This window comes from Nasonia vitripennis, chromosome 5, assembly GCF_009193385.2.
Source record: "Nasonia vitripennis strain AsymCx chromosome 5, Nvit_psr_1.1, whole genome shotgun sequence".
Classification (NCBI taxonomy): Eukaryota; Metazoa; Arthropoda; class Insecta; order Hymenoptera; family Pteromalidae; genus Nasonia; species Nasonia vitripennis.
The window spans coordinates 418,232-433,391 of record NC_045761.1 but is presented as its reverse complement, the minus strand read 5'-3'; the positions used below and the strand labels follow the sequence as shown (position 1 = coordinate 433,391).

Sequence of the window (15,160 nt, the reverse complement as noted above, 5' to 3'; positions counted from 1 at the left end):
TTTTACAAGCACAAAAGAGCCGCCCCACTCGAATCCAATTACGCACTTGGACTGTTATACAGTCACCGGACTCCTCTGTAGGCGCAGCTTGGGAAAGCCCAGAAAAAACCCATACACGTCCATCCGTCTTTGAAAACAAAGGCGACGCAGCCCTGCAGCGCTTATCGATCGCTGTGCATGACACACGCGGGCTACACTCGAGCTGCGAAAATTATAGGCACAGCTTGAAAGCTCGTGAGAGCCGAGAAAAAAAAAGAAACGAAACGAGGAAAAATAAAGCGAGTAGCGGCGGGGCCTTATCGAGGCCCGCGAATACCAGGTGCGCGCGCAGACTCGAACCGTGGGACTCGCGGCCCGTCTCTTACACGTGCCGCACCGTACATATAACCTATACGACTGGATGAATGGAAAACAGGATTTACTTTTCTATGGGGGTAGGTAGGTAGCCGTACGTACACGCCGCTGATGCTTTCTTTTTTATTGCGGCGCAGCTCTCTCTCTCTCTCTCTCTCTCTGCCCTCCGAATTCTTTTCGATCAAGTTTCCTGCGCGCGGGATCCCTTCTACTCCTTGTTCGAGAGGGGACCTGCCGGATCACATTCGCTCGCGAGAATTCAAACAAGCTGATCCGCAAGCTCGATCGCGCGACAGTTTATACGCGAAAACCGCTTTTTTACAGCGCAGATTTATATAAGGATTTCAAGCTCTGACCTACATACAAATAAGGGAGGAAAACAAACGAACGGTCGCAACTGCGCGATTGACCCAGTTAACGGAGCTACGCGCGGGCTCACGAGGGGGGGCTCGCGCGAGAGTAAGACCTGCGCAACGGCGAATTCGGCGATCATCAAGGCCGAGACGCAACAGTAAGCCCGCACCCCATCGTCGTCATCAGCACGCAACAACGGCGAAAATCGAATCTCGCGCGCCCTAATCACTCGCGTACGTATACAGCCCATACGCGCGCTGCGCTCGAATAAAGAGATTTTCCCCCGTGGGCACAAAGGACTTGCCAGCGCACCGCGCACCACCCCATGCGCGTCTTCTCTCTCTCTCTCTACTCCACGTGCCGCATCAACCGTTTTTCGAGCGTCCCCGAGAGAGAGAGAGAGAGAGAGAGAGAGAGAGAACAAAAAAGTGCGCGCGACCCCCTTTTTCCGATGCAAGCAAGCCGATCACGCGTGGAAGGGAAACAGCCGCACCAGCTCGGTGGATTTCCTTTGTTGCGCGCGTGTATGCGTATTCGAACGATGCCGCGAGCGGGATAAACGTGGGACTTTTATAGCCTCGCGGGATAGCGTCTATCTGTCGTTGTTCTTTTGTGCGTGCATAGCGCGCGCAACCTGGAGATGTATACATTGTTTCCAGGCCGCGCGACCCTCTCTCGCCTATATTCGTATCGGTTGGAGCCAGGTATATATGTATATAAACTCGCGTAGAGAGGTAGGAAGAGTCGAGCGGATCGCAGGCAGCGTGGGATTACGTAAGGACGCGTAATCGCGGGATTGAATAAAATGCCGGCCCGGCGAATCCCTACGGGTCCACGCGTGCGTCTGCGCATCGCACGCCACACCAGCGCCTATATTATCGAGGGAACGTTGGGATATATATATATATATATATATATGGGTTTATCTCGCGCTCTTCTTAGTTGGGTTCACGGAGGAAGTCGTTCCCGGTATACCGACGAAATGTACGTACGCATAGAGTTCATTTACGAAGTTTTCTCGTTTGTAGCATTGTTAAAATAATTGAAAAAAAAAAAAAAGAAAACGCTGCAAGTGTTATTTTTCATCGTCAGTTTACGGAATGGAACACTCGATTCTAACGTGTCCATGTATACCAAAAAGAAAGAAAACCCCGATTCCAATTGCCCGCAAGCTGTGTTGACATACTACACGAAAGTAAAAAAAAATGTAACAAAAAGAAGAGAACGAGTTTCCAGAAAACGCAAAACGCCAGTTCGGCTTTCAACAGCATTATCTCCTTGCGATGGCGTTCGTGTGTGTGTGCGCGCATATAATATACCCGCTATGCACGCACCGCCGTTGGGAGTCCACTTCGTGGACGCACGGGGTAAAAGAGTCCGCGAGGGAGAGAAAGGATGGCAAAAAAGAGAGAGAGAGAGAGCGAGAAAAATAAACGAGAGTGCGATCTCGGAGAGCGGCACAAAGAAGGCGAGAGAGCCTCCCAAAGCCCGGCGTTCCCACGACGCCGGAAATCTCGTTGGCGCGCGCACGAGATGACGGTCAGAGACGCCGTCGGTTTTCGAATCTACATGACAATGAGACACCAGGCTTGGTTCTCCGCACTCTGTTCAAGCTTAAAGGGGCTGCACCGCGAGAACTGGTAGATGGTTGGGCTCGAAGCTTCCCTTCTTGCCTACCGGTTGGCTCCCCGACTAATTGAATATTAATTTCTTTTTTCTCCTGATTCCGAGCACTTTAGACGAGACGCAGATGGTGACAAGTTCTTTGTTATTTCGAGTCGCAACGGCGTGTATTAATGCAAGTATTCAAATAGACAAGAGCTTTCGATTTCTAAAACGACTAGCAAGTAGATAAAGTAGCAAGAGTGAAATACCTAGAAAACACACGATCTTGATCAAAAGTTTTCTTCATTACAATGATGATGATTTACAGTATAGATTGGAATATTCTTATCTGACAAAAATGAAATTCTCAGATTCCATCTGTGACTGTCTGATACGGTCAGCTAACATTTCAATAGACATTCGCGCGCTTGCGCGCCGACATCAACACGTGGTCGCGCCCGGCTTTTTAATAATCTACAACTAGAAGATACATTTGGTCTGTACGCGGTTGTCACACGCTGCAGTTGAAAATATCGTGACACGAACATGCAGGTCTACAGATATATTTAACGTTGCGTTGTTAAAAAATTAATTAATTATATATAAGAGAAAATGAGAAGACATTTGAAAAACATTGAATTTCACCCATTTTAGTAATAACTTCTAGGTTACAATTTTATAGTTCCTATGTATACATTTACTTCGCATAATATTTCGATCAGCCTCGCGTGTGCGTGGTTCACTCTCTGCAATCGTTGTAAAACGCGAGGCAACTTCGGCAGGCCGGGACGAGTGCAATTTGATGTCTAATACACAAATAGTGCCTTCGTCCTTGCCTGTCCAAGCCCCCGCCACTCTCCTCTTATCATCTTCTCGTGAACCACGACAAGACGCGCGCAAGCGCAAGCTCCTCTTTCGGCTGACCCAGTAACGTGTCGTAGAAATTAGTGCATTCCGATAGGCCGGGACAAGTGCAATATTGAGGGAAAACCATTACGAAACATTGCCACCGATCTCGACCTATCTTTTATGCAACAAACGAAAACACGCGTTACGCAGCTCCTCATTCTAAACTGTTATACTGCCGCGGCAACATATACTTCCATCGTCGTCGTGGTCTTCTTCCCGACTGATGATCGTTTATCTCGTTCCTTCTTTGCGTCTCGCTCTTCGAGCCAATTTGCCGCGTTGTCCGAGCGAGATGGAAAGCCGCGCTCTTCCCCTTCCGCCTCTCTTCCTCTTCTCCATCCCACTTTTGAATGAGGGACGAGAGCAGCTGAAGTCTCGTACGGGGTTTTCTTTGTTGCTCCCGTCGACCGACGTCAGCGGCAATTGATACCCCTCCAGCAGCTGAATAAAGAAAAGAAAATATGTAAAGATTTTTGCATTTAAAATCAATAAAGCGGAATTAAATAAAAGTACGGATTTTACACCATCGGGACAAACGCGGTTCGCGTCCAGTTCGAACCCGACCACGTGTGCTCGGCGCTGCTTGTAACGTACAAGGTACAGCCTATATTGTACAAGCATCAGCACAGGGAGAGGAGGGACACGGAGAAAGAGAGGATAAAAAAAGAGAACACGGGGTACGCGTAAGCGTACAACATAAAAGAGTGGGAAAGCAAGTGGAAGACAGATCCGAAAGAGAGAAAGGAGAGGAAGAGACACGAAAGGCGGGCAAAAAAACGAACGGGAAGAGAAGAATAAGAGCACGAGGGAGCCAAAAGAGAAGGCTGAATTAAGAGATAAATGGATAACTTTATTTAAGTCCACGGCAGCTGTGTGTCGTAAGGCTATACTCTCGATTCTCCTTCTCGCTTGTGCTGCTGTTGCTGTGTATGCGTATATTGTATATAAAACACGAGAAGAGACGGTCTCGCGCGGCTGCACGAGTAAACTATTTACAGCGCCGAACCTTACGAAATTTCGCGATCGGTCCCCGTGCAAGATCGTTATCTGGCTTTATCGGGCTTCGGCCGCTCGCTCGGGCGGCTGGAGCCGAAGACCGGCATTTTTCTCTATCCCTGCCCAATCGCGATCTTCAATTTACTCTACTGCGCTTATTTATTGACACGGCTTGCTTCTTCAAAGTCGACTAGATTTCCGACTAGTGGACGTATCGTCGGATGCTCGGGTACTATTCACCGCGCGCGATCGAACAATGCGGTACCTCGACAAAGGATTTTTTTCCCATAAAAACCGTTAAAAACGGCCGATCAAACGCGACGGGTGGAATGAAAAAGAAAAGCAGCCAGCGCGAACACAATCCCGAGCGGGCCGACGAAGACGACGGCGAGGCCCGCGCAGCGCAGAGCGCAGAGCGCACACAAAGGCCCGAGAGCGAGCCAAAAGGAAGCCGGTGATCCGATCCCTAAAACCCAAGAGCAAGAGAGCAGCGGCGGCGTTACACAGAGAAGAAGGCCGCCTTCGCGCGACGTGGCCTTGGACGGGTCAGCCTCTAAATCGAACGGCCGCTTCTCTTTCTCTCGAATCACAAATCATACACACGCGTGTTCGCCTAGTCGAGAGAAAGAGAGAGAGAGAGAGAGAGACTGTACACTCGCGGGGCCTATCATTTGCGCCGCGACGTGCGCGCGCGCGCGCGCGCGGAGGGAACAAAAGCGAAGCGCTTCGGGGGAAGCGCGATTTTTTCGGAGAATTCGTTTGCCGGCGCCTCGGCAGCTTTATTCCTTCTCGAGTTTTTATCGACCGACCGATTAGAGACATGGGAGTTGTTGGGGGGGGGGGGGAGAGCTGATGAGCGGCGCCGAGTTTTATTGTTTTACCGCTCATCCTCTCCGAGGAATCGATGCACAAGCGTTCGAGGAACACGTGGGAGTCGCGCGAATCGAAATGCACTCGTTGTCACTCGTTCGATGATACGTACCAAATTGTCTTCACGTGATCGGTGCACGGCGTGGATCTCCATGAAATATGAATAGCGAAGCACACAAAGAGAAACCGTAAAACGTGAAAATTCTCGTTGACTGCCCACTCGGGCACCCATGTGCATTTGGGCAAAAGCTCGACGGCCCGAAGGGCAAGAACGAAAGCACACGGAGAAGGAAGAGAGAGAGAGAACCTCTCGCGCGTCGCTCGGGAGAGAGTCGAGAGATCCTCGCCGGTGAAGACGCGCCCGAAAACTGCGCTAAGAAGCACGCCGCTCGCTCCCTTTATCCCCGCTCCTCGACTCGATTACTCAGAGAGCGCTGGCTTCCCTCTCTCCTTCGAAAAAGCGTCCGCACACGGGGCGAATCGCGCGGGTAAATACGCGCGCGTTTCCCCCCCCCCCCCCCCCCCCCACACCCCTCGCGCGCGACAGCTCCTGCCTTCTAACCCCTCTCTCGCTCTTATTTTCCCCGCTGTGTGTGTACGAGCCCTTTTCTTTCTCTCGGGTGACGCATTCGCATGTAGCCCCCATATAGGTCCCGGAGAGTGGAGAGAAGCTCGAGGGGGATGATTCGTAACTGCGCCGTAATCACGTTATTAGCCGGGCATCGAATAATCGCTCGCTTCTCTATTTCCTTTCTTCGGCCGCGGAGAGAGCTTTCTTTGTGCCGAGCTCAACGCAGCTTTCTTTTTGTTTTCCGGCTGATCGATACTTGGATTTTTTTTTCGCTTTCGGAGGAAAGCCATTTCGAGGGTGTAATTACGTGAGCGATCGATCGCGTGAGCCCCAACCCTTGCAACAGATGTTTGCTTTCTTTGTTAAGAGTTACAATGTCCGTTATACGTTATTAATGGGCGATAATTTGGAAAATTGCTTTGCTCGGCGTTGGCGAGCTAAACGGCCTCTGCGCGCAATTTTGTATTTGTCTTCTTTTTATACTCGATTCCTGCCATTGAATTTTGACATCGTTTGACTACGATACGTTATTTTTCATCCATTACTGAATATCCAGATCTTCAATGAACATCGAACATCAAACTACAAACTGAATTTTGAAGCAGGGACAACAATTCGACAAATAAAGCTTCAAAAACGAAATTTTTACTTTGCCGTCAAGTGCAATGAGCAGGGGATGTGTACAATGTAACTTCAGGTTTTTAGCACATTCCACGCTCGTTACGCATTCGCGCGCACCTCTTTGTCGGCTCTCGCTTATAAGTTGCATAATGAGTTTGCACTCACGCGACGACGATGCTGCACATCAAGAGCCGAGAAAGCCCGAGCTTTCTTTTAGTATAAGAAAAGCCTACTTCGAATAACTTTAATGCGAATAATGAAACCGCAAATCGAGATAAAGCTACCAATTAGTCAAACAGGTTTCGTGACTCATGGGGGATATATTGGTATCTTTACCATATACGAGGTTTGGATGTTTTGTTTTATACATCGCACTGGCAGGAAAGGGTTAATGGAGCTATTATGCTTAATTTAGTCGCTAAGCTTATCAGTGCTACACGATATGAAAGAGTTGGAAAACTAGTAAGTTAGTTTACACCATTTTTGCACAGGAACTTCAGCAGCATAAACTTGGTAAAGTTCGCATGCCTCGAAAAGAAAACGTAATTTAACGCGTCTACGTTATAACGCCAAGTAAAAAGCGATCAGATTTAAATGCAGTAAAAATAAATGACCTACTACTTCAATTGCAGGCACCCAGAATGGACATCCCGATTCAGAGCCGACGCGTTTTCGTCAATTACATAAACTTCAGTCCTTATGACCCAGCATGTGCATACAATCTCTCGGTAAAGCATAGCTTATCGCCTTACTTACCCAACAATTACCGGCGATGGTTCGCTGCTTTCGGCGAGCGCTCCGAAATGAGCGAAAAATGAAAGTAGTTCGAGCGGCTCGCAACCGCTTCATGCTACCTGCGTGCGGGCGTCCGGACAAAGGACGAATAACGTGCGGACAGCCCGAAGATAAACAGTAAACACGCGTCTTCCCAACACTCTTGCCTTATTATTCCTCTGGTCATTCCAAGCGCATAGAACAGAATATGGGCTAAGCCTAGCTAATCGCCGATTGTATATGCCTGTGTGTGCGCGCGTGTGTGTGTGTACGAGTGTGGATATAGATGCGGTAGCTTCTCTTCGTCCTTGTCCGAAATTCTCTCTCCTCTCGTGCTCCCTTCCCGTCCTGCAGCACAGTCTTGTTCCTTTTGTGCGTGTCTCGTGTTGTATTCTCCTGTGCGTTTTTTTTTCTTCTTCTTCTCCGCAGGCTCGACTGCGACGACGAGCAGAGAGCTGCTGCACGCAAGAAGGAGCCCCGGCAGCTCGCGTTCCACTTTTGTTGTATAAAAGAAACTGGCGAGCATATATACGCAGGACCAAAGCACAAAACACTCGAGAACTCGTCCCTCTCTTTTCTCCTGTCTTTTCTTTCGCCCGAGTATTCGCGCACTGAGAAACTTTTAGTCTTTCTTTATGCGCACGCGCTCCCTGTGTAGTACAACTTTTACGTGCGTATAGGTAGGGCACTAGGGGTATATCCTCGGCTGGCGGCGTGTCTTCCGTGCGGCTGCGTGTATCGATCTATAGTTGATGCGTACACGTATACAAAGGAAACGAGCCGTTCTAGAAGCGAACGACGACGACTACGATGCAATAACGATGGAAAGGAGTGGCCCGTAGGCGTACAGCGTATGTACGGGATTTGCGCTCGATCGCTGAGCTGAACTCGAGCAAAACGACGGATTTGCACCGTCGAGCAATTCTCGAATGCAGCTCCGTCGAAGCAGGAGGTTTGCAGCAAGCGATGGTTCGGGAGAGGGACTTGCTTCTCGCAGGGCGTCCGGAGGCAAACTGCTGCCCGTCGCCAGGTGTCCCCGTCTCTTTATTCCTTTTCGGCCCGGCTCTCGCCGTCTCTGTCGCTCTTCCGCGGTTCCTCGCTGCTTGCCGAACCGGCGATGGAGGGGAGCGGCCGGCTTTACACTTATGCTCGTGCAGCCACGCTGCGCCTCCCCTTCTGTCCCGCTCTCTGCGTGTCATTCCATCCCCGAAGCTTACAAGATGCTTTGTCGCAAACGATCGAGATTTTTCCTTCCCCTTGAAATTGGGTACATGCAGCCGTCGTCGATTGAGAAAGATACACGTGGCCGGAGTGTCCAGGCTTCGAGCTGGCGTTGGCTGGAGACAGGCTGCGATTGGAAAAAGTATGTCGGTTCAATTCTTTTACAAAACAATGACGATTGATGATATCGCAAAAAATACTACGTACGCCTAAGAGGTCCAAAATGATGAATTTTTGCAAGGTTATATCAAACCATGTGAGCGCCCCCTTATTCGTTAACTACGGAATGATGAATGCGTTAAAAACTTTCCATAGCTACCCCCTGAACTGTTGCCGGGTAAAAAAAAAAAAAACCATGCGGTCGCTCTGCGTTCAACGAGGGTACGTAACGTTTTTTTAGCATCATCACACTACTGCCCCACTAATGGAAGAGCTCAATATAAGGTAGCTCAACAAGAACAATTACTGAAAATTGCGTAACGGACTGATTGATGAATGTAGCACACCTTCAATAATCTTTGTTCACGCATGCAAGAAATGGCAAATGCGCAAATCTTTTTTCCCTTCAACGTCCAAATCTCGTATTCCAGCCAGTTGTCTACCCCCCCCCCCTACTCCGCGGCTCAACCCCGGCCTTTCTCTTTGTGGCTCGAGGCGAGCGCGCGTGCAGCCAGCAACTCTCCGGTTTTAAGCGGGGTAGAAAGCCCGCCAAAAATTGTATCAGCTGTCCTGCGCGCGTATATTTCCTCCGCAGCTCGCATAGTGTGATCCTCGAAAAAGCTCAGGTACTCTACAGCCGGGGGAGAGAGAGAGAGAGAGAGGAGACAGAAGAACGGTGGCCAGGTTCCACTTTCTTCCATTATTCCTTTCTCCGCTCTCTAAATCTGCCGCGAGTAGTAGACCTAGATACATAGACGGTAACGGTGGGGAGAAGGAGAAAAAGAGGAGCGTATAATATACGGGAGCGACACTATTGTAATTAACGCGCATATACATCAGGGAAAAAAGGGATGCGAACAGAGCCGCGCGTGCACAATGACGGTTGCGCGTATGAACGCGTTTGGAAAGCGATTTATGCGTAGAATTTTTCTTATAATCTTTATACGGAGAGAGAAAAAACTCCCCGCGCCGTTCGGCCTCGGGGATGTCGAATCGAGAGCGCGGAACGTATAAGAGCACACGCGCCGATTTACCCCCGGACAATAAGCAGCGTCTCTTTGCTCCGTTTCAAATTTGTTCCCACTATATAGGTATACGCCTCGGCTGTAGCCAGGATAATTTTTTTAACGAGCTGCCCTTGTTTACGCTAAACGACTGCGGTTTTCTGCCTTTGCTTTTGTATATCCTCTTTTATGGGGGACGTGCGATTTTAATTGCAACCACGCCTCGATTCATAAGTCTTACACCGACGAATTTCTCTTTGTTCGCGTTCTCTATATGCTGTGTGTGTGTGCGACAAAACGCTCGAAATATTGATTCGATCAAGCTTTTCTTTGTCTTGCTCACCAGTCCTTCGAGTCTGTAAAAATCGTTTGAAAACAGAGTTTCCTTTTTGCCGCAACCTGTTTTATTCTGATTGTAAAATAAAATCGCGTAGCGGCATCGTCAAATTTGGAAAACGGCGTCACGGAGCTGGACTTCTACCCTCGAAACACCATCCCAAATAAAAGACATCCACGGAGCACGAGATACAATTTACTCGACGATTCTTTAGTTATGAGGCATTGTTTACGTAGCCGCAGAGAGATATGACTGCCGGTATATAAACATTAGGCAATTCCTTTTCACGCCTGTCACGCGTCCTATCCCGGCCTCTCTTTCTCTGAATCGCTCCCCTTCGCAACAATGTCGCCCAGAGAAATCCGCAGTGACGTGAAGTGATGCTGCTGCAGCAGCAGCAGCACCAGCACGTCGGGGGCTTCCACTGTAGGATCCGATGTTTTATTAGAGCGCGCACGCGTATGTAGACGGGCGACAAAGGCGAAGAAGATGGAATCTAACGCCTGCGCTTGCTGATCGCTCACTTTAATCGAGATGCGCGCTCGCGACACGACACAATGGCTCCTGCGAGTCGAGCGAAAACGAATCATCATCCGCTCGGCTGATTCTTCCTCGGTGCGCGCTGCGTTTTTCTCTATTTGTCTGCGCCTGCATTGTCGCTGCTTAGTCGATCGAGGGCCTCGATTACCGAGAGTTTAGCGGGAAGACTGGACTGCCGATTCCGCTCGAATTTCCGTACATCTTATCTAGAAATTTGAAGGAGAAACCGCCTCGCAATCGATTAGCGCCTTATCGCGCCGAGCACATCGAAAGTGATCAGGCGCGCGTCGCCGGCGTCTCCCCGAAACCCCTATAATTTTGGCGAGCAGACGCCCCCGTTGTCGAGTGGTTGGAAAAAAACATCGCTGACGAGCTGTCAGCTGCCGCTCCGCGTACGCGGAAATCTCGCCGCCGGCATCGCAAAGTGCGCAGACCCTCGAGTCTTTCGCGTCGCAGTCACGTATGTCCACTTCATCAAGGATCGCGCGTTGTTTCTCGTTGCGAGGCACTTGCTCTTCGGCCAATCCTAAAAACAAGTGCTCGGAAAATTACAAAGTTTTTCAGGCAACGTAGGCAATATTACCGCTATATATATATTTCTTTTTTTTTTTTCGAAAAGCGCGCCTAATTACGTTAACCATCCGTCAAACAAAGCTAGCACAAAAAGCTTGGCTTGCGCAGGAAACCGTCCGTTACCGCGGGCCGCCGAGGCGGACAATTAAATGCCGCGCGAAAAAACACAGGCTAGCTTGAATCAACCGGCCGCACAGCGGAGAGCGCATATAACGAAAACAACTGGACGGAAAGCGCGACGCAGGGGCCAGACGCGCGCGCGCACACAATAATAAAGGAAAATCATCGTCGCGTGCCAGCGCTGCCGGTCAGAGAACTCGGCGCGTGCCCGAAGAAATGCGGGAGAAAAGGGGATGATTGAGCACCACTTGTAGGAGGACAGCAGCTGCAGCCCGAGCGCATCTGCCCGGCGACGTCGGTTGTGCCACGCGCGAGCTCAAGACTCGTGCGCGCGGCTCCTGGCTCGCTTTATCTCGACTTCCATTTCCCGCTTTCGCGTACTTTTTTTTTTCTCTCTTTGCGCATCGCTGCTCTGCCAGGTTGCGCCGCCTGTGCTGCGAGGCTCTCTTTCTGCTTTAATGGCCTGTCGCTCGGCGATGCGATTTTCGGCGAGGGTTTACGCTCTCGTTGATTTTTTCGCGCTGTAAAATTGCCGGATACTCCATCAGTAACATTCGAGCCGTAGCACGTTATAATCCGCGCTGGAGATCTGCAACGAGCGGGGCTAGAAAGTCACCCCTCGGCCGACTCCCTTATAAGTCCTCGAAACAATCGGTTATAGTTGTAGTCGTAGCGCTGCCAGCGGGGCAGCCGGTGTTTACGGCCCTGATTCTACTTGCTTGAAAAAGCAACACGACGGGTCGGTCGCTCCGCGTGTCGAGCCTGCAGAAGGCCGAGGCGAGAGAAGAGTATGGGCGCCGGATGCACCTTGATGCTGTATATAATAAGCCTCCCAATAAGCTCTCGCAAGTGCTCTCTCTCTCTCTCTCGCTTATACCTGCAGCCGGCGGTGCTTTGTCCCATTGGAGGATTTTCCTCCTCTTCCCGGAAGATTTTCCAATTTCCGAGGCCTATCTCAGGATTTGCATACTTATACTCCGGGAGGCGCGGTAAGATCCTTCGCTGCTGCTGTTCCGCCGTTGTTTCGTCCCGGTGGCTTCTTTTATTCTTCGTCCCTCTGCTCTCTCCGGCCGTCTATCCGCAAGTCGCGCGCTCGCGCACCTGGGCGCAAAAGCGACAATGGACATTGACGAGAGAGAGAGAGAGAGAGGGGGGGGGGGAGAGGCAACGAGTCGGGGACTGTTACGTGTTTATTCCTCCGCGCAGCCCTGCAACACAGGGTATAAGATCGTAAATTTCGTGATTCTACGAGGCTGCGAAGCGCGCGTGACAAGTTTTATAGTTTTTACGGCCCCGTATATAGCTCTTGTTGCGCGCACTTTCGCGACCGATTTTTCAGGCTCTCCATTGGCCTTTGATAGCCGCGCGCGCTCGAGTATTATAGGGGAGCCGCGACGCCGCTTTTCCGACCGAGCATTGTCCGGACTCGGCTTTACAGTCGGGGAAATCGCGATTTGATGAGGAGACAGGTCTTTGTGCGCGAGAACCGCCGCCGGGAAAGCGTCGTTCACTTTTACTGCGGAACGTGCTCTCGGCCACTTTCGGATTCCGGGGAAACTTGGGTGCGGTTTACGACGGGGTGTATTGCCGAGCGAGTTTACGAGTCTCTTCTCATCGGGGGAGTGACGCGCCTCAAGTTCGTGACGCCTCGACTATTATCTATATTACAGGATTATAGCGTTTGGAGTCACGTTTCGGATTTTTTACTGTTTTTTTTTTTTTTTTACCGCGGCAGCTCTTCGGCCGCTGGCTCTCATTGCACTGATTCGAAAACAATCGTCTCTCGGCGATCAATCGCAAACTCCCTGCGCACAGAGAATGATCATAAAGGATTCGCAGCAGTACAGTAAGGAATTTTTTTTTCCCCAAACGCCGACACACGCAGAAACTCGAGAGCATCCCGCAAATAAAGCATAACGCGCAGGGAGTCCGCGAGAAACGAGATTCGCGCGAATTCGTCGGTTACTGCAAGAATCGCCAAACTCGGGCCGTTCGAAAATACGAGCGAGAGAGTCGACGACACGAGAGCGGGCGCGCCGTATGGAAGGTCTTTTCGGCGGGGCCCAGATGGCAAGCGCATCGGGCCCAGCGCGCAGCTTGCCTCTCTTTCTCCGCTCGAAAATTGAAGCCGCGCGCGCGGCGTATACAGCCACCTGCCTCCTCTCTCTCTCTCTCTCTCGCGCGCGCGTATCGGCTATTTCTCTTTCTCTCGACTGCCAGCTCGCTATCTCTGAAATGCCTCGGAGGAGCTTTTGTGGCCCCTGATGTTGACGAGGAATAAAAAAGCCCGCTCTGGTGGGGGGGGGGGGGGGAGAGCCCGGACGGCTGCCGCCGTAACCGCTGCCGTTGCTCGTTCGGCGAGGTGTGCGTGCGCGTGCGTGGCTGTCGAATCGCTTTTTCTCCCGATGCTTACTCGCGCGCTGCCGATCCGAGCAGCAACGACAGCAAAACGTTGATTCCGCACTGCGCGGCCGATCGCGCCGGCTTCTCGCAACTCCGATAAACGGCGGTTCTCCGAAAAACAAATGCTTTAGACGCTCGCGAGTGCATCGAGACTGCAAGCCGTGTGCGCGATACTCATATAATATATGTTGTGAAAAAGGGGAGCAACGAAGCGCTGATGATCTTTAGTATAATAACTAACGTAAATTTCAAGTAGCTACGCTCGAGCCGAATGAGTATCGGGTGTCAGATTGCATCTGTACGGCGAGTTGCCTCAACGCTTCAACGTACGGCCATCAGCAGTATACGAAAAGTACACGCGCGCGCGGGCCGAGCTCGGAAAAGGCTCAAACGGCGCGTCGCATTCCACATCGGACACACACCGATTTGAAGGCTATAAGCATCCGAGCTGGCTCCGTTCGTGTTTACGCAGCGCGAGAACTTGGATAGACCAGAAAAAGAGAAAAATATTCCGGCTCGGTGGGGCTGGAAAATGCGAGCGACGCCATAAACAATTCAGAACAATCCTCGAGCGTATGCCTGCCTCTCGAGACGAAATTCTCTCGCAAATCTCCTGCGCAAAAATCTCTCTCTCTCTCTCACACACGCGCGCGCGCGCGCATTGTATAGCCGCGAGGAAGGAAGTGCGAGCGGGCCGCGGCTATGCGTACACGTGCGGCAGCAACAAAGAAGAAAGAAATCAGAGATATAGGTATACGAGAGTCGCGCGCGAGCACACGAAATCCCGTAACGGTAACGCCGGCCGGGGCCCCGTGGAAGAAAACTTTTTCTCCGCTCATTTACATCGTTTCGGCCCGGCTGATTCCTCTTCTCGCTCTCTGTGAGTGTGAGTGTGTGTGTGCGTGTGTGCGTGTCAGTAAATCAGATCCCGCAGGTAGATTTTTCAGCTCTCCTCGTCGACGCGCGCGTACAACGAATTTCTAAATAATGCGACTGGATTACGCGCGCATCGCCTGTAATGTATACCGCGGATACGCATTGTCAGCGGAATTTTCGCCTGCCGATACTGCAGCCGAGAGAGCCTGCGCGCGCTTTTATTCATCGCATTAGCTTCGGAAGGCGGCGTTATTTTTTCTACTCGGCTCGATGAATAAGAGGAGACAAATGCGAGATTCGGAAAAATGTCAACGGCTTACTCATCTCGGCGTAAGTAATCAAGTGTATCAGAGATCGGAGCACGGGTAACGTGATTCTAGTATATTGAATATCATTCTGACTTGCCGAAGGAGAGCGTTCCTCGTTTACCTACTCTCTATCTTTCGAAAGTTCCTTCTCCAAAATAAAGCCCAGAGCCGCGGTAACGTGGCGCGTTACGTCGTCGACAGAAAATTCAAAACAATGTACAGAGAGCAGCTTGATTTATCGGATTTTGGGAGCTCGGTAAGCAGGCACCTCGCGGGCCACAACATCTTTACCCTGCGCGTATCAACGCTGACACATTTTTGGCTGTTTGTAAACGTCCTAGTCGGTAAGGGGAACTAAACGCGCATTCCGATCGACAGTGTCCATCGGCTCGGATGTGAAAAAATAACTTGGAAAAAGCATGCATCTGCACGCACGCACAACATATAGCTCACAATCTAGCAGCGGCACACAGAGCTCGCGGTATTAAATTGCATTGCCTTTCAAAGCGATCGAGCAATCTCTCTCTCTCTCTCTCTCTCTCTCTCTCTCTCTCCCATCGTCCTC

General features: G+C 50.8%; 1 non-coding gene across 1 annotated transcript; it reads right to left on the bottom strand.

The window, feature by feature from the left end:
• Nucleotides 1-3,255: 3,255 nt before the first annotated feature.
• Mir92a (microRNA mir-92a) lies at nt 3,256-3,353 on the bottom strand. The gene has a single exon (NR_039012.1). It is a non-coding gene; the product is annotated as a microRNA mir-92a (primary transcript).
• Nucleotides 3,354-15,160: the final 11,807 nt, after the last annotated feature.